This window comes from Ambystoma mexicanum, chromosome 3p (genome assembly GCF_040938575.1).
Source record: "Ambystoma mexicanum isolate Mex_15411 chromosome 3p, UKY_AmexF1_1, whole genome shotgun sequence".
Lineage (NCBI taxonomy): Eukaryota > Metazoa > Chordata > Amphibia > Caudata > Ambystomatidae > Ambystoma > Ambystoma mexicanum.
In genome coordinates this window covers 723878220-723884373 of record NC_090925.1, presented here as the reverse complement: position 1 = coordinate 723884373, position 6154 = coordinate 723878220, and positions in this window count along the sequence as shown.

The window sequence follows — 6154 nt, the reverse complement described above, 5'->3', positions numbered from 1 at the left end:
CCACTTGCTTCATGTAAAGAATCATGAAGATTCTTTAATCTGCGCTCTTCAGAGGAAAATTCCTCTCTAACTGGGGTTACAGGTCCCTGTAACTCAAATGTGTCTTGTTCGGACAAATCACCCTCTTCTAAAATTGAGGATATAGTTCTCAATTGTTCTGAACTAATAAAGGGAGTAAATCCCATTTCCAAGGCAGAGGGTGCTGAACTTGTCATTATTGGCCTCGAAAACGTCGATGTCGTTGACGCCGACGTCGAAGGCTTCGAGCGTGGCGTCGAAAACAGAGGTGGAGGCCTCGAGGACCTCGACAGAATTGGAATTTTACTCGACAATATCGACGCCATCGACGCCATCGACGTCGAGGGCCTGGGAATCGTCACTGGATGTGTGGTCACCGTGACTTTTCTCGGCGTCGACGCCAGTGTCGAGGCCGGCGTCGAGTCGACAGACCTGTGTGTCGAAGGTCCCTTCGACGACGGCGTCGAAGACCTCGACGTCGACGGCGTCGACGGAACCTTCGAGGAAGGTTTGGAGGTCATAGTCCTACTCGAGGGTTCGAGACGCACTCGAGAGGTTTCTTTCGCCGGGTACTGCGACTCGCGGCGTTTTTGACCTTCGGGTCTTTCGACCAGAGCATCGCTCTCGGCAGTCTTCGAGGGGGTCGAGGCCGCTTTCTCGAAGACGCTCATCATGTTTTTTCTGAATTCCTCCCATTCAGCCCGGGAACTATGTTTCGTGGGGCAAGGGATTCTTTTTGGCGAAACAGAGGAAGAGGAAGACGGAGAAGGGGATCTTCGACGTCTCCTCTTCGAGTGTTTCGATCTCGAGGAGTGATGAGATCCACTCCGAGACCTGGAGCGTGAATGGTGACGAGGAGACGAATGTCTCGACTTCGTCGAAGAGGAAGAAGCTTTAAAAGTCTTACCTTTCTCCAGCTTCCCCCTACGCTCCTTCAGGGCCTTAGCTGTCATGGACATACAGTCCTCGCACTCCGAACAATGGTGTTCGGCTCCCAAGCACCACAGACAATTTCTGTGAGGATCGGTCAACGACATCTTTTTCCCACAATCTCGACATTTTCTGAAGCCGGATCGAGGAGTTGTCGGTTCCGACGAGGAAGCCATCGAGTACGGTATCGAATAATTCGAGGTAAATAGTACTAAGAACTGAGCAACGGTATTCCGAGGCACCGAGTATCGCGGAAAAACGGAACTGAGCAACGGACGCTGCGCGCGGCCTTTATAGGCAGGATGACGTCGAGAGTCGATACGGCGGCTGTCGAGGGTCATCGACTCGAGGGACGTCGACGCGCAGCGCCCTCTAGAGAAAATTTTTTCCGAGGCCAGCAGAGCTGGAAGGATATATCTAAGATGAGGAATACGTCGGAGGACACAATCCCTTCGAAAGACACGGTCAGAGTTCCCGTCAGAGAGGGTAAGTTGGTCATGGAGGGAGTAGGGAGAGTCGACAGATAGGAGGGGTTTACGTTCAAGGCAGACAGTTGCAGTGGGCTTGGGAAGGTTGAAGTCTGCCAGCAAGACAGTGGGGATTTTTTCAGGAAGTGACTCAAGGATGGTCATAACAAGGAAGAAGGTTGCAAGAGGACCAGGGGGTCAATTGCACATCTTATCAATGAGAGCAGTAGGAGGGAGGAGTTGGATATTGGCATATTCAAAAGAAGAAGAGCTGATACCTAGGGCGTGGGGAAAGAGGATAGGCTGAAAGGCCTTATTGATAACAAAGCCCACACCACCGTCCTTCCCAAAAGGTCTGGGATAGCAGGAGAAGGTAGCAGAGTCAGTGTTTGGAGCTGCTAGTGTAACAGAGTCATGAGCGGGGATCCAGGTTTCGGTGATAGCAAGAATTGAAAGTTGAGGGTGATAAGAGTCAAAGTGGTCAGTGATGTAGGGAGACTATGCAATTTTGTACGTTGGCTAATTAAATTGCCACCTATTTAGCAAAGCTAGCTATTTAAGTTGCAGGGTTCAATGAAAGCACAGCTGGCCCTGCATTCCGCTCTTGCCTTCACGGCTCCCTCTACTCGTTTCTCTGTAAGGTCAAAGGGGCTAATGGAGAGAGAGTGTAGTAGCCTCCAATCTTAAGTGTCAAAGGCCTGTGTGGGAGTGGCAGGCAAGATTTTTTTATTTTATTTTTCAAATATTTGCAAACCAGAAGTAAATCGAGATGATACTTTATTAAGCTAACTATATCCTATATGGCAAAGACATGTATGTGTTAACTTTATTTATTTTTAAAACCGTAATGCAATTCCATTCCTAAAAATGCAAGTTGTTACATAATGCATAATTACAGTACTACTACTGTAAAACACTGCATTGTCTCAATGCTTTACTGGAAAGTTTTGGTTTTTGTATCTAAACCTCAATGTCAACTATATTTCATTTTTTGGGGGGGGAAGATGCATCATATTGACGAGTGAACACTTTTGAAAATGTACATGACCACACAGCTAAATGCATTTGATGGCAAAAACCTAATTTTGTGACCCGCTGGTTACATACATCGTGCAACTGCTGCCAATGAGCTGACCCCCATACTCCTTGACATTCTAGCTTATCACCCCGATGATTTTTGCCAGCTACCATGAAAGGGATATGGCCACAAACTAAAATATTCCACCTAGTTGGCCCAGTTCTCTCCCTGCTACACCATTTAATCTGCTTAGCCTCTTACTTTCTTTCCTTTTACATAATGAATACATACACTCACTAGATTTTCAAGCAAAGTAGTGATCAATAGTTCCATCCAGTCTGCACATCTACATGTCTACTGTGCTAGCATACACTGTAGTTAGCCTCCAGTGCTTGCTTTGCTCTATGATTAGGATTGCATTAAATATTAGCACCTGCTTTCAATGCCTTTTTATCATATCCATGTCCTGTCATGCAGGTAACATTTTACATTTTATTGGCACTCATCCAGGGTTCGCAAAGTCCCCTTTGCCCACTCGTAGTATAGTTGAGTAGATTTTATGAAGGTTAAATACCATTTGCAGAGATGTTTGAAACTTTTATTTAACATGTACTTTGCAGTAAATGTCATTGTTTCAATGTGTCCGGCTGACCTCTGGGTGGCAGCAGTGTGCCAAACAAAGTGGTTTTGTGGTGACATGTACCATTTTACAGAAAGCACATTTAACTTTGTTGTCATCCATTGCCATGGGTCGAGTGCATTTCTTTTATACCGAGTAGGGAAACTAAGTTACTCGACCTGCAGTTCTAGTGGAATTTTAACAAATTTTCAGGGCCCGACTAATCTCCCTAATGTGTTAAGCTGTACACAAAACTGTTGTATTGTTGCTAACGTTGTCATTCTCAGGACATTACAAATATTAGTGCAACATTGCTAATCATATGGGTTTGTTTGCTAATCGAGAACATTTTAATTAGCAAACCCTACTGATCAATTTTTTAATCTAATTTATGCCTTTCAGGGGGATTTTGCATTCCACAGGCCAAGTGAAAGAGTGAAAGGGGGTGGGGGAGAGGAGATATTGTATTGTAGGCAGGTTGGAGATCTTGGAAGCACGGGAGAGTCTTATATGAGGGGTGTGCATACAGGGGGAAAGGAGTGAGGCCAGAGAGTGCAGAAGCTGCACCAAATTAAGACTGAAAGCTATGAGAGAAGGGAATGAGAAGAGTGAGCTGAAGGAGAAAGGTTCTATGGAAGGTTCCAGTTAGGATGAAAATTGATCTACATTTACGATATATTCAACAGAGGATTTTGGGGTGTCTGTTTTGGACTCCAGTTAAAATGCACAGATTTGGCTTACGGGAGGATAGTATGTGTTGGAGTTGTTCTACGGAGGAAGGCACTTTGCTTCACATGTTATGGAATTGTTCGAGGGTTAAAGGTTTTTGGAGTGAGGTTTTGGATAGAGTTGATTTGGTCGGGAACATCTCTTTTCCAAGGACACCATCATCAGTTCTTTTGAAATCACCAGTGGGCACTCGTCACTTTAGCTATGCGACTCTGTGTTGGGCTAATAAGGTGTTTTTGGTGGCGACTCGTCAAATTTTAAGCCTCTGGAAGACGAGAAAGAAACCAAGTATTGATGAATGGTTATCGCAGGTGCAGTTGCTCTCAAGATTTGAGAGGATTAAGTATTATGCTTTACATAAAGAAGAATTTTATAAGGAACAGTGGGAGGCTTTTAATGAACTCTATGTGTGAATTAAGTGCTGATGGGCGATGGTTTTTGTTTCAGAGTGGTTAATTTACTATTGTGTTCTTTTTATTGTGTTTGTCTTGTGTTGTGTGGTTGTGTGTTTGTGTTTTTTTTTCTCTTGTTTTCCTCTGATTTTTGGCTAGTTATCATTTCAAATTAGGTTTGTTGCGATTAGTATAGATAATTGATAGGTTTTTCTTATTTATTCTGTACTATTTGTATCAACTTGTATAATGCTTTTTTCGTTTTATTTGTCGTTTTCTTGTTATCATAATTGTTGTTTTGGAATGATATGTATTCTTTTGATAAAGCTTTAAATAAAGTTGTCAAAAAAGAAAAACAAACCTCCAAATGAGACATGCATGGAGTAGTCGGTAGCCAGGCTTCGTGGGCATGCATGGAAGGTAGTTCATCAACTAGGCACCAAAGTCAACTGGGTGGAAGGCTTCAATAATGATATGGACAACTTGAAACCAGCACAGACTATTGAATAGTGATTAGTATTCCTTCATTTCATTTGGGAGCGCCCTGCGGCAGGATGTTTTGCTCTATTGTCTGGCAGATTGAATCGAAGGGCTTGTCCCTTTGAGAAATACCAGGTCACCCACCCTGGCTTCTTCTATATCCCTCACTAAGATAGATGTGATGTCTAGTATATGCTATTCAAGTCCCATTTACTGGGGGTAGAGGGTATATGTGGATATTCTTGACAAGGCCACTCAAACTATAAAATGGAATGTTCATGGTAATTTGATGGGAAATATTACAGGCCCCAAAGTTCATTGAACCTGCCCTATATACCTAGAGACCAGTCCACCTGTAATAACATAGGTCACAATGAATGGATTGTCACATTATGTCAACTGGGGCAGGAAGGAAGCCGTGCAGATAATATACTGCCTCACTTTCTTGATTTTGACATTCTTGGTACTTTGGGTCTGAGATTTGTCTAACTGCAGTACACCGAGTTAGGAAACTGGTCATAATTTTTCGGAACGCTAATTCACACAGGCCTTTTGTTTTCTTCTGGGATTGCTTGATTGTTCTTATGGGCTGGTCTGAAGCTGACCCTTGCATGATAGGCTGGAAATGATTTGATTATGGAAATCAGTTATTGTATAGAACAACATGCTTTTGATGGTTATTCCAAGTAGACCGTTCATTCATTCCTTAAATTCGGTATACGCATTCTCTGATCGGCCATTCACTGTTTAATTTGGACTCAGTTATATATAGGCAATTGATTGCCTTCCCTTTTTTGATAAGTTTGCCATGGGGGGGGGGTCGGCTCTGGACTGGTCCACTTTTGACAAAGATATATATGTTTGTTAGGGGAACAATCCACTGTATATTTGATCCACTTGCCTTCCTCGCAATGGTAATTGAACCTTTGTTATAATGTCTAATATATGATGATGGGTTGTATGGGGGGAGGTTTCTCTCTGTTTCTGTGAGAGCTAGTAACAAATGATTTGAGAATATGGTGGTATTTTGGTTGTTTAATATTAGCAGAGTGTTTGTGTAACGCTCACCTGATTCCCGTAGAGGCGCCGGTCTTGACTGGGCGTATACCGTATCTTCAAAGGTGATGTGTAACACACGGCTGGCTCTTTGGGCTGGACCTCTGTGCACTGTATGTCTGACTCGAAGGGTAAGATGTCTGCAGATAGAAAATATGGGATTAAGGAACTGGGTTATTGAATGTCTCTCTCTTCTTCCCTTTCTCTTCTCCTGTAGAACCCCAAAGGTTAACGCTCTCACCTTAGGTAAGTGAACGCCGTGCTCTCCATCTGCCTCGGGGCAGGGTGCCGTAACCAGTTTCTTCACTGGATAAGGGGAGCAGGCCTCTTGACTTCAGAGGACTGCTGTCCGTCGTTTACTGCACGAACGGTAAATTTCGAGTAATCCTAATGTCTTTAAAGTCTTTAGTAATGATGTCTCTTGTTTTGCAGGGTTCCGGCGATG